Genomic DNA, 21674 nt, shown 5'->3' on the forward strand with positions numbered 1-21674 from the left:
ATTTCTGTCCTTCTGTTGGGCTTTCTATGCAGGAGTTTTATAGATAGATTAGGCAGTAGTTAACCACCCACATCCATAATCTTTGTCCTCTGTTTATTCATTAAAGAACAACCATTCCCAAATCCACATGGTACAGACAGCCACAATCCCAGGGTCTAACAAATGGCCACAAAAATGCAGGGATCAGAGGACATTTTTGCATGGGGTGCCAGAAGTTGGTTCTCAGGGTGCAGATCTAGGTTACACTGCTGAGGAGATGTAGGTGGTATGGCTGACACAGCCAGAACCAGCCTTGTGGGGGAGTGAAAGACTGGGGCTGCTAGCCTAATTACATCATTCTCCTTTTCTTTCTTTCTCTCTCTCTCTTTTTTTTTATCCTTCCTTACTTTTTTCGCCAAGGAAAGGGCTCCTTGCCAAAACCAGTTTGGCTCAGTGGATAGAGTGTCGGCCTGCGGACGGTAAGGGCCTGGGTTCGATTCCGGTCAAGGGCATGTACCTGGGTTGCAGGCACATCCCCAGTAGGAGATGTGCAGGAGGCAGCTAATCGATGTTTCTCTCCCATCGATATTTCTAACTCTCTATATTTCTCCCTTCCTCTCTGTAAAAACTCAATAAAATATATTTTTTTAAGAAAGAAAGGGCTCCTGGTTTTATTTATCACTCTGATGGTTTCCTCCTCTGTTCTAAGCCATTGACTTCTGCCTTCATCTTTATGGTTGCCTTTTCCCATAAACCTTAAAAGACAAGTATTTAGACTCTGTCCCCAGTTCAAGCTTAAGGGACCTACTGAATGGTCTTGACTTCTCTTACAAGATTAGTGCTAGCTTTTCTTCCTTTCCCTTACTTTATAAATTAGTTATTTTTCTATTTATATGTTTCTTAAGTATTTACCCAGCAGATTTTTACTCCCATGTCATTCATTTCTCAAAACAATCTTTCTTGGTGGTGAAGGACACAACCCAATGTTTTACTAGTAGGCAATGGTACTGTTGGGATGAGAAACCAACACCAAATCATGATTTTTTGTTTGTCTTTTGCTTTTCTCCCCTGTAGTAGTTAAAATCCAACCCGTTTGTCCTTCCTTTCGGTCTACACATGAACCCAAGTGGCAGCCCCCCTGAGCCCTAGGGACTTAACAATAGGGTTTGGGAAGAAAAGTGAAATATACTCTATTGGGACTGAGAATTCAACTAGGCATTAATGGGGAAAGAAGAAGGGAAGGGATGGCAGATACCAAAGAAATTTAAGTAAGCAACACCCTGCCCTGTTACATCATCCAGTCCTCCTGCCCCTACATGGTCAATCTCTCTTTACAGTAGCCACACCACGAGTGGCATAATCATGCAGTCAGTTGCCTAGTCTATAATCCTAAAAACCATCCAAGGCTATTCGATCTCACTCCTCTAGCCCCCCAACCCTCATGGTTCACCTCATATCCTTTTGATTCTACCTCTTTACTATTACTTAAATCCATTCTGCCACCAGGGAGTACTACCTTTTCGCTAACATTTCTATAGTTGTTCCTGAATTGGTGTCCTTGCTTCCAGGATCACATTTCCACAAAGTATCTTCCTAACAGCACATTCCAAGAGCTCTCTATGTCAAGTCCCAAGGCTTTCAGGAGGTTCTTCACAATGTCCTCTATCACCTGACACCAGCATGGCTCTCTAGACTCAACAATTACCACCTGACCAAATAAACCCTCCCTGCTAGATACATGGAAATATTTTTCAATACCAGGCTACCCCTTTTTATTTCACTAGCACACGATTTTGTTCATTATAGTGCATAGATTTTTCTCCTTGGGATGTAGCTTCCTTCCTACTCATACCTTATAAGATCCCCTCTATTGGAATGCGCACCCCCACACACACCCGAATTGTGGCTTCCCATCCTGAGTTCTTTCTTACGAGTTTCCATTGCACTTTGTTTTTGAATCTGAAACTGTGCATTAATCACACTGTTTGTTGACTTATTCTTCTGTTTGTAACAAGATTGTGAGTGACTTGAGTTCAGAAACCATGTTTTAGTCAATATATCCCCAGTGGCTTTCACAATATCTGAGAACAATGTCTGTTGAGCAGAACTGAAATCAGAAGTCATATTGCTTCTTTGAGGTAAGGCATGACAGTCATAGCCATGTTCAGATATGTCTGTCCGGGGATCTTTAGTGTCTCTAGTGTTGGACTAGTAGCTGAGCTATCAGTCCTTCCCCCAGGTCTCCCTGGCCTCACCACTATAATGTACTTCGCTCTACTTCCAACTGCCTGTGGCTTTTCTCTAGTTGCAGGGCCTACTCTTCTCCTCCAGTGACTGCAGAGGCAGGCAGGAGGTGCCAGAGAATTATCCCCTGCAGCAGTCCTCAATCAATGACAGATAAGAGTTGGGGAATAAATAATCAGATTCTATCAACCTTAATATCGAATAAGAAAGGAGTGTAAGTTCTACACTCCCCGACTTTCCCAGTGAGATTAAGCTCCAATCACCCACAGTATTGACTGGCTGGGAAATGTGCCCTTTATTGGCTGGCTTCCTATGCCTACCTCACTTCCCCACACTCTAAATGTTGTTTCCAGGGATCATCTCGTGAATAAATAACTTGCTCCAAAATCCTACTCTCAGAGTCTTTTTCTCGGGAACTCAACTAAGATCGTACACAATACTATTTTTTAAGTTTAAAAACAGTTACATAACTCTATGAAGTAGGAACTAATATTACCTTACTTGGACATATGAAGAAACTGAGGTACAGAAAGGTTAAACTTCCATTAAGCTGAGGCTGTGTAATTGAAGAACAATTGACCACAGGAGGGCTGTATGGGGGTTTTCTCTACCAGCTTTGATCTTCCCCTGGTCCTTTTCTCATCTTTAATTAAAACATTCACATGCCAGTTGTTAATGGTGTCTTTCATCCAAAAGGCTGCCCTCTGGACAAGGTCTATAGCCAAGCACCTAACATAGGTGAGCTTGGCAACTCAGTAAAGATGCAAGCTAAACGCCATCCCTAAGAACACATTATGGCCAAACAGATCACTCCAGAGTCTTGGAAACAGTATCACCATCATGGTGGTCACCCAGAATCTGAGGGATTCATTAATAAGAAGTAAAAAATAGACCAACATAATGTACAAAGCAAAAATACATAGATATAGTTTTTTTAAATGAAAACCAGACAAGGTAGAATGATATGCAAGAGGCAAATTTATCTACAACATGAGAGACAAGAACACATTAAAATGCTCAACTTCTGCTGAAACCGGTTTGGCTCAGTGGATAGAGCGTGGGCCTGCGGACTGAAGGGTCCCAGGTTCGATTCCGGTCAAGGGCATGTACCTGGGTTGCGGGCACATCCCCAGTGGGAGATGTGCAGGAGGCAGCTGATCGATGTTTCTCTCTCATCAATGTTTCTAACTCTCTATCTCTCTCCCTTCCTCTTTCTGTAAAAGATTAATAAAATATATTTAAAAATAAAATAAAATAAAATGCTCAACTTCTTAAGCAATCATAGCATTCAACTTTGAAAAATGAGATTTTCACTATTATATTACAAAATTAACAAAGATTAATTTGAAATAATGTATAAATCTTGTGTAACTTTAGAAAAATAGGGACTTGGTATATTGTCAGTGGGAGTATAATTTGGTAAAAAATCTTTAAAAATTAATTTGAGCCTCAGCTGGGGGGCCCAGTTGGTTGGAGCATTGTCTCATACACCAAGAAGTTTGCAGGTTTAAATCCCTATCAGGGCACATAGCTAGGTTGTGGGTTTGATTCCTGGTTAGGGCACATACTAGAGACAATCGATGTTTCTCTCTTTCTACCTCTTTCTCTCTCATTCTCTCTCCTTCCCCTCTTTCTAAAAATAATTTGAAATTTTATAATAGAAAGCTTACTTAATATAGACATTACAATCTGATCCAGTGATTTTTAAAATAATCACTAAACTACAGATGTGCCTTAATAATATAATTCACACCTACATATATGTACATATAACAAAATTATTTAAGGAAAATCGCCACAATATTTTTTATTAGAGCCAATTAAAAGAAGTCACCTAAATGCCAACCATGAGAAAAAAGTTGTTCAACTGCATTTTAAAATACTTAAATGTTAAAATTTTAGCTTTTGAAAGCTACAAATGGCATGGAAAATAATACATAAACTTTAAAAGTTGGATACTGTGTATTTTTATATAAGATACAAAGTTGCGATTTTTAATGTTCATAAATCCAGAAAAGAAGACAGGAAAAAATGCTTCAAGTGATTACAACTTATTATAATGGATAATGGGATTATGGGTGACTTCTTTCCAAACTTTCTGCAACACACATATAATTTTTACATTCAGGTGAAGTGATTTTAAAATCTGTATTGACTATGCCTGGGAAGTGAATCTATGGGTGGTTATTCCTGCATAACGGGATACTAGGTATTGAATCAAGAATAAACACCAGCCGGTGAAAAAAACAAAATAATGTATGTAGTATTTCCTTTGCCTGATGCATCCTCCAAATCTAGATGGTGCATGCCTCCTTGCACGTTCCATTTTAATGTTTTTAGTCATAACACCCACCATTGGAGAGTCTTGTGGTGGTTAATGGATATATGCTAATTCTAAGGGCTCATGGACCCTATGAAGGCATTTGTTTCTCCATTTTCAATTAGGGTGGCAATTGACAAGCATAAAAAGCAGCAAAGCCAAGGCTATGCATCTGGTAATGAACTACTTTCTGAATTGAGATAAATGAGGTTGACTGTGCGTGCCAGTTGCTTCTTGTCATCTCCAAGATTTCCAGCAGAATAACCTTTAAAAAATAAAAAATGCAATCCAAGACACTCCTGTTTTGTGTTGGCCCTGTGTTGATTTACCACACCACTGTTCCTTCATTTTCTCTAAAAATTTTGTAAATTAATGAACTTTGTTTATTTTGGAAGCTCAAACTGACTCAGCAGGGCTTTCTCAGAGACAAGAAAGAGTGAAGATTTCGAAAGGAAAGCAACAACTAAACCAAATGTATTTTTAATTACCTTTAAATTACATCAATAACAACATTCTCAGCGGGACAAAGAAATCAAATCCTACTCACTATGAGACATCTCATTAGCCTGGGTAAAGGTTTCCCTTCCTCACTGGCTTGGTTTTGTTTTCGGGACCTGACTGCAGATATTTGCAAATTTCATTAATGATGTCCACAGTTGTATGCAGAGGACTCGATTGTTGACTTAGTTTTTGGTTTGTGCCTGTTTACTATGGTCTCTCTGAGGCAAGTAATTGGCTTGCATCATTGCCGTTGTTTGCCATGTAATAACATAAAAACCATCCTTCTTCTCCCAGTCCTGAGGGAGACAAAAAGAAATCAGGACTCTTAGTTCAAGGAAAATATGGAATCTTCTTTCTTACAGATAAGCAGAGAGAAGTTAGTTGACATTGCCTAAGTTCACCTGTTTGCTACTGGAATCATGGATATCATCCAGCTCCTTTAAATTTCTCCCCGGAACATTTTCCATGTCAACACCAAGGAAATTGTCTTTATAGTAAAGATAAAACTCTGCCTATTCCCACAACTCTCATAGGCAGACAGGATATCTGCAAATCACACAGATTTACATCAAGTTTCAAATTTAAACTTGATCTCAACATTTATTTGGGAAAAAAAACTTTATTGCTCATGTGCATGGTATATGCTCAGGGCTTTATCAAAGTATCTAAGAACCCATATGTCAATGCCTCAGGCCCAGAAAAAAGAAAAGCACAAAGTGCCACGGAAAAGAATGCATTTGAGGATCAAAGAGACAAAAAAGTCACACCCCTGGGCTAGATGGAAGACAAGTACCCTGGATGCTTACACCACGCCTTCAAATAGACCAGCAGCTGTTTTTGACAAAACTTCAGGGAAATGGCATCCAGAGGCCCCCTCCTGTCTCTTGGACAAACCCAGGAAACCATAGAAAGATGTTCAGCAATAGAGGTGATAAAGTAAGATTACAGCGAAATTATGCCAAGTTTGGAAAAATCCTACCTAGTTATTCCACAGATGGTGCCAAGGGATAAACCCCTGTTGGCCAACTTATATTTAGACATCTGGTCTAGAAGTAGGGGGAAGTTGGGAGCCATGACTCTGCTGCGGTAAGCCACATAATTTACTAACTGCAAGAAGTAAACATAGCCCTCACTGGTTTGCTCAGTGGATAGAGCATTGGCCTGCGAAATGAAGGGTCCTGGGGTCAAGGGCACATGCCTGGGTTGTGGGCTCGATCCCCAGTAAGGTGTGTGCAGGAGGCAGCTGATCAATGATTCCCTCTCATCATTGATGTTTCTAACTCTCCCTCTCCCTTCCTCTCTGAAATCAATAAAAATATATTTAACACATTACTTGCCCTGTTAATCACCGGTGACTGACACTATACTTTCCTTCTGGAAAACAAAACAGGCTGGGCGCTTAACGTATTAAAAATAGAAAAATAAAAGAAGTAAACATAGATTATTAAGCAATTTTAGATAAAAGTGACATTATACTAAAATCAAAAACAATCTCTAAAAATAAGTATTGAGTGAAAGAAAAAATACAAACTATAATTACAGACTAATTAGAAAGTAATGAAAGTATAAACACTATCAAAACAAGAAGTCTATTATAACTCCACCAAACAGATAAAATAAATGTGTTGAACTCAAATGTTTTAATAATTCAATAGTTAAAATGAAAGCAAAAAGACAAAAATTAAATTTAAGAAGCTACAAGTAACCACAATCCTTACAAAATGAGGAGAAAGAAATTAATACAAATAAAGGCAAAAAAGGATGACTTAAGAGAGAAGAAAAACATTAAAATTGCTTAATAAATCCAGATGCTGCTTCCTAGGGAAGCAAATTTAGTATATTAATAGTAAGCATTTACGTGAATCTGGTGAATATAATAAAGGAAAATAAATAAGTTGGAGAAGGAAAATATAAGCATATCGTGTTTAAATAACATATAAATTTCTCTATTTAACTTGATGTTAGTATATTTTAAAAATCTAGATGAAATATATACATTTCTAAGAAAACAGATATTATCAAAATATAATAAAGAACTTCTAAAAATTACCAGAATTATGGGGAAAGATTATTAAAAATTAAACTATTAGTCCTTCGTCCCTACCACTCCTTTTAGCTCCAAAAGTCTCTAGTGTAAGGCTATTTGGGCAGTAATTTAAATACTACCATGGGTACATGTGTACATGTGTATTCATGTATTTTTGTGTGTGTGTCACAAAAGTGAATTATAGTAAATGTTGGCCAACTCTACTATTAACCATGGAAACACTGAAGTTTAACCTTAGGAAGCTTTAGGATGCTTTAAAACAATCTCACAATTTATTGCCAGTCTCTCCTACAATCTATTGAGAACTCTGTACTATTTCTGATGTTATAACTAAGTCAGTTTTTATCCTCTTATAACCCCAAACTCATTTATCTCATACTAACACTTTTCTCTCATTTGGGCAAGTATTTAGGTTCAACAGTTATACTATATAATAAAGGCTAATATGCAAATTGTCCCCTCAACCAGGAGTTCAACTGGGAGTTTGACCAGGAGTTCGACCAGGGGGTGGGGCTGGCCTGACAACTGCCTGCGGCCCCTCCCCCAGAGCAACCCTCCACCCTGATCTGTGATGGGGCTGGCTGGCCAAACTCCCACATCCCCTCCCCCCAGCAGGCCTGGAACTGCCTGATCAGCTATTGGGGTGTGCCAGCTGGACCCCACCCATGCGTGAATTCATGCACCGGGCCTCTAGTTAAGTTGTAATAATAGGTGAGACTGGTTTAAATCCATACTTGTTCTGCAAGCATCTCTAGTCATTAGAGTGTGGAATGTTCAGTTGTAACACCCTGGGGAAGGAGCTGAGTGTGCAATTAAGGCTTGTGCCAAATGATCAATTTGCCATAATATAAAAGAATCAGCCTCCAGATGAAAAGGTCAGATGGACGCAGAGATGCTATTTCACCATGCCTCCTCCCCAAGCCAGCAGATGGACACAGACTGAAAAAGAAAGATGATACCCAATTCTGCCAAGTGTGTATGAAAGCAGGCGCTTGAATAACTTCGCCAGTAGGAGTATATTCAGTGCAACTAGTTAGAGAACAATTCACTACAGTTTGTGTGAACTTTTGCAAGATTCCTCATTAGGAATTACTAGATCAGAGGACTATATCCCAGTATGACATGTGACAGTAACACATCTGAAAGGACCTAATGTCCAATACTGGGGGCACTGAAAACATTAAATAAATATTGTCACATATCAAACCAGCGATGTACATTGTCATTTACCAACATGGAATTTTGATTAGTACACTCTGATATTAGAAAAAAAGTAAAGTATACAGATCAAATGTATTATGATTAAACTAGCTATCTATTTGTGTCTATACATACAGAAATAAAGAAGCAACACACACACACACACACATACATTATCTTAGGGTGCTGGGATCATGATGTACAATACATCTGCAGGTATTGCTTTGATGTGGTGGCTAGTTTGGAGGAAGAATGAGGTCTCCAGAGCTCGGCACAGTGGGGAGGAATCCATGCTATACAGCAAAGCAGGAAAATGACTTTCAAGTTCTCTAGCAATTTTCAGTCCTTCTTGGCATTTTTTTTCCCCCATCCATGCCATTTTTAGGGAAGCAAAACCACTTGTCCACATGAGTTACTGGAACAACTCTGCTCTCTGTGGCCCCTATGTCTGAACTTGGATGTATTCGGCCCGGCTTCGCATGTGCAGAAATTCTTTTCTGTAGCTGAAGTGCAGGGCAGTGATTGAAAACTGGGCTCTGGAGACCAGGAGGCTGATCTTCTACTAGGGTAACATTTGGGATATGGTGCATCACAATTCTGCGCCTCTGGATTTTTTATAAATAAATTGTGGCTAAGTGCAATGCTGACTCGTGGGGCTTCCTGAGATGACACAGGCAAGGTGTTCACCGGGTGCCTGGCACAGAGGAAACTCTGTAAGTGCTCCCCGGAGGCAGAAGGTCACACACAAGTCCTCATCCCATCTCTCTCCCCCATCCGCCGCTGCAAGAAGTGTACAGTGTGTGGATTTATTATTACCAGTGAGTCATTGATGCAAGTGTCTCCCGTGAAAGACACACAAAGCTCTAGGAAGTTGTTTTGATTCTGCACAGGTTTTCTCCACTCGACCTAGCCAGTGATCATTATCTATCGAGAATCTATGCACATACTATGATGGTAATACCCCAGTTTTGGTCACCTGTGTGCCACCTCCCTGGGTTCCACCTGATCCCTGAACCACCCCATGTGCTGTTATTCATGTCACTTGATCTAAGGTAATAACCATGACTTCATAGGGCTGATGTGCTGTTAATCATCACTTAATGTGCACAAAATAAGTGGTAAAACCTAACACTGTAAATATGTCCATTCATGTTCCAACTACGAAAATTACCTGCATTTAAAGCAGAATCAGAAGACTTGAATTATTGTCCCAGAGTATTGGTTAATACACTCTTTTTTTTCTTTTTTAATTACAGTTGACATTTGGTATGATTTTATATTGGTTTCAGGTGTACAGTATAGACAATGATATATTTTACAAAGTTATTTATAATTATATAATTTCAGGTTAGACAATTATATAATTTACAAAGTGTCTGTCTGGTAATTCCAGTACCCACCTGGCACTCTACATAGTTATTACAATATGATTGACTGTATTCCCTATGCTGTACTCTACAACCCCATGACTACTTTATCGCTACCAACTGGTACTTCTTCATCCCTTTCCATTTTCACCAAGCCTCCCAACCCCCCTCCTGTCTTTGGCCAATACATTCTTGAGGTTTGCCCTTGGATACGGCATTTAAACTCTAGACCCCATTTACCTCATCTGGTCCAGTTCACGGGTCTCTTGTAAAAGCCCAGGAAGAAAATATGCATGAACGTGTTTTGTAAACTGTAAAGCACTGCACAAGTGGATGGTGTTGATTTTCAGTAAATGTCCAAGAACTATCCGCTGCTAATGATGATATGTATAGATTTAGCCTCCACAACCAAGAAGCTGGCTTTTCAGAGAGAAAAGAGCTTCCTTCATCCCTCAGCTCCCTGGTGGCTGAGTCACTCAGGACTCCAGCAGGGCGTGCACCCCCAGCCAGGGGAACACTGGGGTTCCCTACTGTAGCAGCACAGATTGTCAACATCTCCCACAGCGTCCAGGAAAGTGAAGGAAACCCGCAAATGCCCTTTTATTATTTCTCTTGACGTTTTTTTCCCCAGTCACACAGCCTCAGTTCTATTTTCTCTGCAGATTATCTTTATGCCATCAGCCTCAGGAAGACAGAATCCTGAACTCAGTATTGAGCAGTGAGGTCCCCAGAGACAGTAGACCTGACCCCACTCATCACTGTCAGAACCTGCAGCCACAGCACAACCCCTGGTATGTCTCTGCCAATCCCAGGACTCCTGCGGCTGTTCATGTTTCTCTAGGCCAGTGGTTCTCAATCCTGGTTGCACACGACAGTCACATGGGGAAATGTTTATAAATACTGACCTGGACCCCATCCCAAAAAATTTAATTAGGATCTCTTGGTGGCAGTGGGGGCTCAGGCATCAGTTTATATTAAAAGCTTCTCCAATACGAAGGCTGCTTGGGAATCACTGCTCTAGGTTAACCGTGGCCAGATGGTAAAGCTGCACCTACTAAGCATGGAGAGAAGTAGGAGTAAAATCTAATTAATAAGCTTCAGTTGGCTAAATCCCATAAGACAGAATAACCAAGTCAGAAATGAAATGAAACAAGAAAAACATGATAGCAACAACTCCTGACAGTCTGCCCACACCACCTTTTCTCACGAGATGATCTTTTCATTTCTTACACAGGAAGATTTTGCTAAACTGTAGATTTCTGGTCTTCACCCCCAAATCTATAGGAACCAGTCTCTGGGGGCCAGAAAATCTGCAATGTACGGGCTCCCCAGAGCATCTAAATCCACAGAACTTTAGCGCCACTGCTCTGGATGCAAGTACATTGAGTAGAGACTGCACAATCCTGTTGACAGTGGAATCCTGGTTGTGCGAGAAGGACTGAACTATTGGAGCTTTAGAATATAAGCACCCAGACGCTTCCATAGGTGGCCAGGTGTAGGACTGGCATTGCTAGTTTTTTTAAAGCTTCCTAAAAACCTGCAATTGAGGACGAAGAGGGGCCGCATACAAAACCTAACAAGCTCAGGGGAGGCCTGCATGGCAGGCCTTACAAACTCAAAGACATAAAATAACCACATTGAAATGAAAACTTCCTAAATAAAGGTGAGCCATGGATGGTAGGCAGTCCTGGGTGGGTATCTTCTTTGAGAAAGGTCAACCTTTACCATAACTGAGCCTGTCTATTGCCTTTTTGCATCTACAATTATATACCTTTGGAATGTCAGAGTAACGCCTTTACTCCAGACCCCTCAGGGCACAATCACAGCACAGAGACCACAGAACCCCTCACTATACCTAGTTCCCCGCGTACCATCTCTATGTGCTGAAATGTTAATTGTTAGCTATTCTACACCCACCAATGTAACAGAAGTGTCTATTTGTATTCCTTTTTATCCATCTTCAGAAATTTCCCCTCTTTCCTTTGTCCTGCACCCTAATCTATCACCAATGGATTTTATGTAACGCCCTTGCATCTTCCCTTTGAGCCTGACGTATAAAATAAGTGGTAAAGCTGCCATTTTCTAGAGCATCTTCTCAATCTGTTGAGATTTTGCTTCCTGATAGTTGTCATCAGTTGTCAAATAAACTCATCATAATTCTTAAGGTTTGGACATTTCTTATGTCAATACAATAGACAGAAAGATGGTGAGCCTCTATTGCAATGGCAGTGCCAATGGGCCTTACAAAGAAAAAATGCAGGGACCACATTGCTACAGTATCTTCTCTTTGGCCAGTCAAGATAACTCCTCTTGGATGTCCCAAATACACCTCAAAATCAACTTCTCTGAAACTGAATTTATGATCTTCTCCCTCCAAATGACTCCTTCTTCAAAGTGTCCTCTCCTCTACATCATTCTCTTCAGACTGAGAAATAGAAGGTCTCCTTCCCATAAACTTGCCTTTTGCACAGAAGGGAACACACATTTAGAAAGTGTTTAAAGCGGTGGGCACTAGAATGTTCATTATTCAATGCTGGAACCCAAGGCTCCCAGGCTTTAATAAACAAATTGATGAACACTGTGGATGGATTTAGGGGCAAGAGAAATGCTGCTGGAACTGAAATATACTGATTCTTCACCTAAAAGTCTTATAAGACCGAGGAAGGGACTTCATGGATTTTCATGTAAATGTGATCGTGTTTACATCTCCAAAGCCCAGGTCCACAGCCTTCTCAGAAATGCTGGCCATTGGGGATTCAGAGAAGGCCACAGGATGAAATGCAACTTAATTCTGTCTGTTAAGGAGAGAGGAGCTCACCCTGCTGGATGCTGTGGGTGGTGAGGCAGCTATTGTGGCCTAAACAAAGAGAAACCCAAGCCAATCACCGCTTCAACTGCCTGGTTTGCTTTTCAGTGGGGCATTGAGGCATACAGATAGATGGAGAGCTGGTCTGATCCGAGTTCATGACTTAACACAGAAAAGTAAGTTTTTCTGTAAGTGTTAAAGGCAGGGAGGGATGAAGCCCCCAGACCGGGCCATCCATTTCCACTCTGTGGGGGGCTACTGAAACTGAGCACTTGGGGGACAGAACCCGAAGAAGTGCCCTGTGTCCAGACCACATTCTTTTAGGTGACAAAAGGGAAAAACAAGAGTCACCTGCCACTGATGGAGAAAAGGCCTCAGATCTCATCCCTGCTTTGCTGTTTTGTTTTGTTTTTTTTTTTTGTTTTTAAATATATTTTATTGATTTTTTACAGAGAGGAAGGGAGAGAAATAGAGAGCCAGAAACATCGATGAGAGAGAAACATCGATCAGCTGCCTCCTGCACACTCCCCACTAGGGATGTGCCCTCAAACCAAGACAACCAACAGGTGCACCCAGTCAGAGGGAAGACCACAGTGAACCCCCATCTCCCCCAGCTCTGTGACTGGCTTCAAATCACTGTCCTCAGTCATCTCAATAAGCACTTAGATAATAACTCAAAGCTGATTAAAACACCTTTGATGGAGCTCGCTCCCTCAAGCAATCCATAAACTCCCAGAATGTACAGCATTTGCTGGGGGAAAAGAGGAAGATGCTGGGTTTTAAAATCAAAGTTATTAACTTGCTATTAATACTGTTTCCCCCCTTTCTCCAGTTGGAACAGCGATAGCTAAAAATTCCAGAAACTGTAACAACCTACTACATTTTAAAGTTCCTGTCATTATATGAACTCTCCTGGCCTTTTGTGGGGTGACTTGTGTGTTCTAACAAAAAGCCATAGGACACTTCCCCCTAAGGGCCTAGGGCTGTGCGATCAACATTTATACTCACAGTGCAGAGCAGTGAGATAAAATTGTATGTAACTCTCTTCACAGTCTAAATTCTGGGGGATAGACCAAGTAGGTCAGTGAGATAGATGGGGGCCAATGGCAGCCACACCATCATTAATAAGTAGAGTAAACATGGATATGACCCGTATCCTCTCCAGACCTCAATTTCATCGACAACTGTAAGAGGCATGGGTTGATCTAGACAACTTTGAGGATCCCTTTCTAAAATACAATCCTATCATCCTATTAGCTTCTTAGCCAGCAGAGCATTAATCAGCTACTTCTAGGCTTATGTGACTGGCTAAGGTGAGACCCAATTCTCTCTCTGCAAGTTACATGGGATGGAAGTGTGCCTCTCTCTGGACTGACCTGATGCCTGACCCTTCACTTTCCTTCTCCCCTCAACTCATGCTCATGCCTGATCTTGGATTTAAACTCTTTGGCTCTTTGCTTAGTTTCAGATTAGTGGTGCTGTGCACTGGCAGCGGTGGGCTGCACCATTTCCAATCCTGCAGATGACTGGAGATGGAACTGTGAGGCGATGGGACTATGACAGGGGCAAGGAGCCAGTCTCTGCAGAGGAAAGTGTCAGCTTTTAATCAAGCAGGAGCCCAGTGGCTGCTTATCTGCGGCCCAGACCTGCAGTTGGAAACTCCTTCTAGATAACTCAAACACAGCTCCAAATCCTCCTTTCTAACACTGAACTTGTAATCTCCTCCCAAATGGGTCCCCTGCGAGTTTCCTCTCTCAGGGAATGGTTCCGTTATCTATCCTATTAGGCACACCAGGCACCTAGCCTTCACCCTTGACACCCCCATCTCCTTTATCTGGTTGATCCCCAAGTCTTATCTTTTACCCCTTGAGCATTTCTTAAATAGGAACAAATCAATGCATTTCACCCCAATATGACCTTAACCTATGCAGTCTTTCTCCTGATTTTCTGCAGTACTTTCCTACATGAGTTGGCAGCATTTCATCTTGGACCTTTAGAAATGCATGTTTGTCCATTTCTCTCCCTCCGCACGGGACTCCACTCCCATCCGTTCTCCTTTCCCTTCTGCTCTCCCCACGATTTCACACCCTTCCCCATTCCAGTCCTCTAGGAGATCCCAGTTCTCCTTGTCATGACTCTTCTCTCCACAGGCCAATACCTCTGCTGGAAGCCCCGCATTCTCCCTCCCCACCCCACACCACTTCCCAGGTCAACTTCTACATACCTCTTCTTCACTCCTTTCTCAAAAAAATCCTTCCTGTCCCTCCTGTCTAGCTTGAATCATCTAATCACACACTTTAAAATATATTTGTATTGATTTCAGAGAGGAAGGGAGAAGGAGAGGGAGAGAGAGATAGAAACATCAATGATGAAAGAGAATCATTGGTCAGCTGCCTCCTGCACACCCCACACTGGGGATCGAACCCACAATCTGGGCATGTGACCTGACTGAGAACTGAACTGTGATCTCCTGGTTCATAGGTTGATGCTCACGTCCGGCCAGGCTCTAATCATACATTTTTATAAGTACAAATATCCATACAGCTCAGTATTTAACTGTGAACACCTTTTTATTTTTAATTTTAGTGGAGTCTGTCCTGAACTTCATGTGAGCAAAAATCATTTTTTATTTTGCTCTCCCATTATGTTCCCAGGGCCTGGTACTAACACACTCCAATATTTACTAAGGGAATGAAGCAGACAGTTGCCAACAGCAATAGGTTTTACTTTTCCCCATCACACCACCAGTCATCCAGGTCCAAGTCCTTGCTTTTAATCTTATGATTTTCCCTGCTAGAGAGTTCTTTCACACAAAGTTGCCTGTACCCATCCCTTTATTAAGAAGCATCTACTTTTCCAAGATGTCCATTTTTTTCCCCATCACTACTTACGTGTCCCCAAAAGAAAGGGCCCCATCTCTTTGGTGAACACTGACATTTGTTTCTCTCAGGTTCTGCTTTAACCCAGGAAGCTAGATGCACTTATTCCTCTCTCTGAACTATAGCCTGTGCATTCCCATGTCACCCCCCCCTCCAAGTCTTGATTTCTTCCCCTCGGTTTTCCCTGTGAGCCTTATCTCTGTTTCTTTCTCCTTTCTCTGCATTCTTATTAGGTTTATTGGCTTGACTACCCCCTACCTATGTACACTTCCTACCCACCCAATTATGCAAACCACACACTTTCCTTATTCCTCTCTCTGAACTGTAGTCTGTGCATTCCCATGTCACCCCCCCTCCAAGTCTTGATTTCTTCCCCTCGATTTTCCCTGTGAGCCTTATCTCTGTTTCTTTCTCCTTTCTCTGCATTCTTATTAGGTTTATTGGCTTGACTACCCCCTACCTATGTACACTTCCTACCCACCCAATTATGCAAACCACACACTTTTCCCTACCTCAGAGCCTGGAGCCACATGGCTCCCTCTGCTTGCCTTGGTCTATCTTCACTTCTCACCTGGCCAACTTTTCTCAGCTTACAGGTCTCCCCTGACCAGCCAACCAAAGACAGCCTTCCTGTTCTCCCCTCTCAGGGCAGCACTGGCTTTCCCTTCCAAATAGGACCTAGACCATCATGCTGTGAATTTTGTGTTTTCCTTTTTAGCATGTGTCCTCCTCAGTAAATGCTAAGCCTCTGTGGACAGGTAGCACCACAGCTACCGACAGTACTAAAACCTTGCAGCGTCCCTGGCACATAGTAAGTGCTCAGGAAATATTGCTGGATGTGGAATTATTTCAACTAATGAATGGGTGTTTTGGTCTCTGAGCTATAGCTCTAAATCTCTCGAGGGCAGAGGTCATATTTCTTATTGTTTTGTGTTCTCCATGGTGCTATATCTGCAGTTAGGTGAGGCCAGAGTTTGTCAATTCTGACACTATTTACTTCCGGGTACACTAATTTGTTGTGTGGAGCTGCCCTGGGTACTGGTGATGTTCAGCAGCCTCCGTGGCATCCACCCACTAGATGCCAGCAGCATCCCACTCTCAGTCAAAATAATCAAAAAATGTCTTCAGACATTGCCAAATATATCTGTGGGCAAACCCACCCTCAGTCCCCCACTAACAACACTGCCTTAAGTGCTGAATCCTATCAGTGTTGATCAATGAATTGCAAACTGACTCAGAAATCTCTGGGTCCTAGAGACCCTCAAACTCTCCCAGGGGTTGTGTTCCACTGCAGTCAAGGAAGTGAACAAATATTTTAAAATACCTGACAGCTCCTGTGAGTGGTGCTCACTTCAAGTGTTAGAAACAGAAGCCAAATTGGCTGGGAGCCTGTGCTAACTTCTTCCTCAGCAATTGTTTTCTCAGTAGCTGCAGCTCATTTGGAACATCTTTGGAACACTAGATGAATTCATATCTTGTTTACTATTCCCTGAACTCACCAATTAAGTTCTCATCACTGTGACTTTTTTTTTTTTTTACCTTCCTGCCCACTCCATCCTCCTGTGGGGGGAGAATCTGCACCTGTTTTATCGCAGGGCTTTCTGCTAGACACAACAGCACCTGAGCAAGGTGGCTTCCTAATAACACATATTTAGTTGGACTCTTCCATTGACTGTGCTCTCACCCACGCATTGTCTCACCAACAACGGGGGTGTCGGGGGGAGAGAGAGAGAGAGAGAGAGAGATCGAGATCTGGTCAAGAGGGAAAAAAAAGTGATTATCTCCTTACCAGAAGTTTCTACATCTGGACTCAGATGCAGAGAGAAAAACCCAGGCTGAAAAAGTTTTCTACTCAATTTTAATGGTAAATAAAAATTATATTGTGATAACTATGATATCAGATGGGTACTAGACTTACCAGGTGATCACTTCATAAGGTATATAAATATCTAATCACTATGTTGTATACCTGAAACTGGTTGAAAAATTAGTGTTAAAAAAAAGAACAGGAGCTTTCATAATGACTGCCTTGGACACTGTATAACCTAGAATGAATGTTAATGTTCTCTGTAATGCCGACCTCTTAAACACCTCTTTGTGCAGAGGGCATGGTCTGATAGCAATGTCCTCTTTACTCGGGGGAGTTAAATATTTGATAAATCTTACAAAGCGCAGGTCTCCTGTTTTTAAATCTTATATACTTCCCACCCTGGCCCCACCAGCTCTTACAAGGAGCAAACCTAATTGGGAATCCCCATCCCCTGTGCTAAGAGTAGAGGTCATTTTTTCTCTCTCTCACTCCTGAATGTAGTCTGCCCTGGGGAAGAGTATGTGCTGGGACCTCTAACCAAGAGCCTGTGAGGATCCCGGGGAAATACACTGCTTCCTGATCAGATACCTCGGTTCAAGTGCTTGGCTGGCTCCTGATAAGCGAGTGTGTGAGCCACAGTGCCATGAAGCATGAAGTGAATAAACAGTAAATTCCCAGAGCCACTTCGTTCAGGGGATGTGTAATAGTGTTGCACAGTGAATGGCATGAAGCTGCACAAAAGCAGGGGATGATTCTATCTCTTGCTTCCAGCAAATAAAATAAAATAAAATAATTCTACCGAGTAGAAGCAGCAGAATGTGAGTGGAATGCTTTTCTCTGTCCTGGTTTGCTCAGGACAACCCCAGAGCATTCCTGTTATCTCAACATGATTATTCTCAGTGCCCCCTCTCCAAGGAGTCCCAATCTGAAAGCTAAATCATATAGTCATTCTAAACAGTGCTCCAGTTTCACCACGGATGTGGTTGGTTTCATGTATTAAGCTTCGTGTATAATCCCATTTACGATGGTCATAGGTTTCCTCCCATAGACTGTTCATGGTTTCAGATAGGTTTGAGGGAGTGGGTGACAAAATCCTCCACCTTCTTCAGAGGCTACAATATTAAATCCCCCCCCAAAAAATGAGTCTTCCACTCACATCACTGGTACCCCATCACCATAGTCGGCCAGAACACAGGGACCAGGGCAAAGAGAAGCAGGCGCAGAGCAGGAGCAGAAGGGAAGAGCCCCCATCCCCACAAGGGATACAGGACCCACATCCACATTCCCACCTGTATCTGTAACCAGGTGCCTAACAAACCTGACTAGTGACTTTAAACACGTTTGTTTCTATCTTCCTTTAAATATTAGCCTTTTGGAGGAATCTTGCCCTACTCCTAGATCAAACCTGTGGGAGGTCCCTGGGCTTTTTGTTTATTTTATTTCTTTTTTTTTGTTTTTAGGGAGAGAGGGAGAAACAGAGAGAGGTTAACCAGTTGCCTGCAGTATGTGCCCTGACGGGGGCTTGAACCCATAAACTTTTGGTCTAAGGCAGTGGTCGCAACTGGTGGTCCGTGAGGTCTGAAAGGTTGGCGACCGCTGGTCTAAGCGACAGCACTCCAACCAACTGAACCACCTGACCAGGGATTTTTGTTTATTTCAATGTAGTAGATATCTCCAAAGTCACTTTAAAACACATGCACTATCTTAATTCCATACATAAAATGTCCAGTGGAAGACAGAGATAAAAATGCTGTATTTGACTGTATTCAATCATCCCCCTTCTCCTTGCCTCTTTCCTACCTTCCTACCCTGAACCCTCCTCCCCATTTCAGGTAGGAATGGGCATTGGTCTGCTGCTCTCTATGTCTAATCTACTCTCTTCAAGAGAGCAGGACAGGGAAGAGGGGGAAGGAGTAAGGCCCATTCTAATGGCTGGTTGTTTTCCAGCAGAGACACTGGGTCTGGCAGATGGTGAAAGAGATGCTTTTCTTTGGTGAAGTCTTCAGAGCCCCTGGCTGAGCTCCCTCCCTCGTGTCCCTCGTGTTCACGACCTGAATGGTTGCATCTCTTGTCCAAGTACCAACTAGAGACCCTTTCCCCAGATGATAGTCAACTGGCAGCCCAACTCCAACCTTTTTGACGTTGGGCCTCCTGAAGACCTCAGAGGACCCCAGTGACATTCCTTTCTGCTTAGTCCTCACCAAACACTCTGGCTTCTCCAGCCCCAGTGCACCAAAGCACAGCACCCTCTCTGACCCAGCATCCTGCAGTGGTCAACTCCTGCCTCTCCCTCTAGATTTCCTAGGCAGAGGTCAGACCCCACTCCACAAAACACTGTGTCTCCGTCTCAGATGCCAGTGTTTGGGGGGTACAGGCGAAACTGTCCTGAAGCCCATTCCTTCACCCCATGAACAGGAAAGAGTCCAGCACTCTGACAACTCATTCTCAAGAAACCCTCCTTCACCCAGCTCCTCACATGCAATCCTGCTGCATGCCTCCGCCTCCCAGGTCCTTACCAGGCTCAACCAACGTGACCAATCTCCTGAAATAAGGAAGATAAGATTGAGTGTAACTTTGTCTTCGATCTCTTTGTAAAGATGCCAACCTACAAAATTCTCTCTTCCTCCTGACCTCTTTGTATATCCTCTATCTGACTCCTCTGTTTGATTGAAGGCTGTCAGCATCCTGACAGGTTACAGAAATCATCTGCCTTGCAAATCAGTACACTGGAGGCCTGGAATGAGGGGAGCCTCCATCTCACACTGGACCTGAGAATCAAAACATCTGTAGCACTGATACCTCAGTAGAAACTATACAGACTCAGGAGAAACTGTAAGAAACTATAAGCCCTCTGTGAGTATTAACATAAAGGATCTGGTGCCAGGAAGACCAAACCAGGTAAGCAGGCTGGCATCCCTCCCCTGCCCATTACAAATGCAGTCTGAACAATGCTTATTTCTTTCCCCTGTTGGCTAGGTTTCCAGGAAAACTATAGTCTCTCAAGGGTCCTACCTCATACAATCCAAGCACCTTACTCCCTCAAGGGAAATCTAAGAAATTGCCTTCTTATGTGTTGTATCGTCTACAGAGTTGAGAAATCCCCTCTGATCTGCTGAACTTTGGAAGTCCTAGAAGTTAAAACCGCCATGAAATACATATAAAGGTCAAGAATCTGAAAATGCCACTTGTAAATGGACAGTCTTACTGAATAGACAGGTCTCCTCAGGTGGTGAGCAGGAGAGCTTAAGAAAGAATGAAAGGGATAAGTTATTTGGGGCTCTTCAATTTTGAGCCAAGGACAAATTTTGATTTCCTTGGAGCATTTTCCACATGTCACGTGCTCAACATACAGCCACCACTGAACACAAATGAAGAACCTCAACAGAGTAAGAGATTATAGGGTTGCCTTGCAAGGGACATGGTGGGCGGTGAGACTACCTAAACTTCAGCTCAACAGGAAGACTGCAGCAGGCTAGGTTACCTGGACAAATCCCCTGCTCCCCTTTGAGGGACTTATAAGGGTAAACAAACAATACATACAGGTAAAACTGCTGATCAGAAAGTCAAAGCACAGAGATCATAAAACGTAGAATTGTTCAAAGACTTTTTTGTGTGTTCTTTTTTTATAGGCTTTATTTCTTAGAGCAGTTTTGGATTCATAGCAAAACTAAGTGGAAATTATAGAGCGTTCCCATATTCCCCCGGTCTCGAAGCACACACAGTCTCTCCACTACCAACATTTGCACCTGTGTAAACTTGTTATAATGGATGCGCCTATGCTGGCCCATCAACCATCACTCAAAGTCCATAGTTTACATTAGGGCTCATTCTTGGTGTTTACATTAGGGCTCATCCTGTAGGTTTTGACAAATATACATATAATGTCATGTGTCCAGTATTAGAGTATCTTACAGTATAGTTCCACTGCCCTAAATACTACTTTTCTCCTCCCCGGTATTTTGTTTTGTTCTAACTATTCGTTATTCCCTCACCCCAAACCCCGGAAGTCATTGATTCCTTTTTAATCTTCACATTTTACCTTTTCCCACATGTCATGTAGTTGGAATCATGTAGCCTTTTCAGATTGGCTTATTCATTTAGTAGTATGTATTAGAGGTTCTTCCCTGTCTTTTCATGGCTTGATACCTCATATCAGTGCTAAATAATATTTCATTGTCTGGATGTACCACAGTTTATGTACCTATTCACCCACTAAAGGACATTTTGGTTAAATACACACTTTTGCAATTATACATGAAGACACTACAAACATCATATGCAGGTTTTTGTGTATGGACATGTTTTCAAGTTATTTGAGTAAATACCAAGGAATAAGACTGCTGGGTCATAAGGTAAGATCATGTTTAGTTTTGTAAGAATCTGCCAAACTGTCTTCCAATGGCTGTACCATTTTGCATTCCCAACAGCAATAAATGATAGTTCCAATTACCCCATATTCTCCCTAGCATTCTATTTTGCCAGTGTTTTGGATTTTAGAAATTCTAAAAAGTGTATAGTATA

At 42.1% G+C, this 21674-nt stretch overlaps 1 protein-coding gene and 1 long non-coding RNA gene across 2 annotated transcripts in view; both read right to left on the bottom strand.

Moving 5' to 3' along the window:
* The window catches only part of SORCS1 (sortilin related VPS10 domain containing receptor 1), a gene marked incomplete at its 5' end in the record, with an annotated part of 483392 nt that overhangs the window by 271777 nt on the left and 189941 nt on the right, over positions 1-21674 (bottom strand). The window lies entirely within an intron of this gene.
* On the bottom strand, positions 11706-14992 carry LOC107181646. The gene is made up of 3 exons (XR_001512320.1): positions 14981-14992; positions 12730-12735; positions 11706-11776 (listed from the first exon to the last, which is right to left on the bottom strand). It is a non-coding gene; the product is annotated as an uncharacterized LOC107181646 (long non-coding RNA).

Source organism: Myotis davidii, unplaced genomic scaffold, assembly GCF_000327345.1.
Source record: "Myotis davidii unplaced genomic scaffold, ASM32734v1 scaffold107, whole genome shotgun sequence".
Lineage (NCBI taxonomy): Eukaryota > Metazoa > Chordata > Mammalia > Chiroptera > Vespertilionidae > Myotis > Myotis davidii.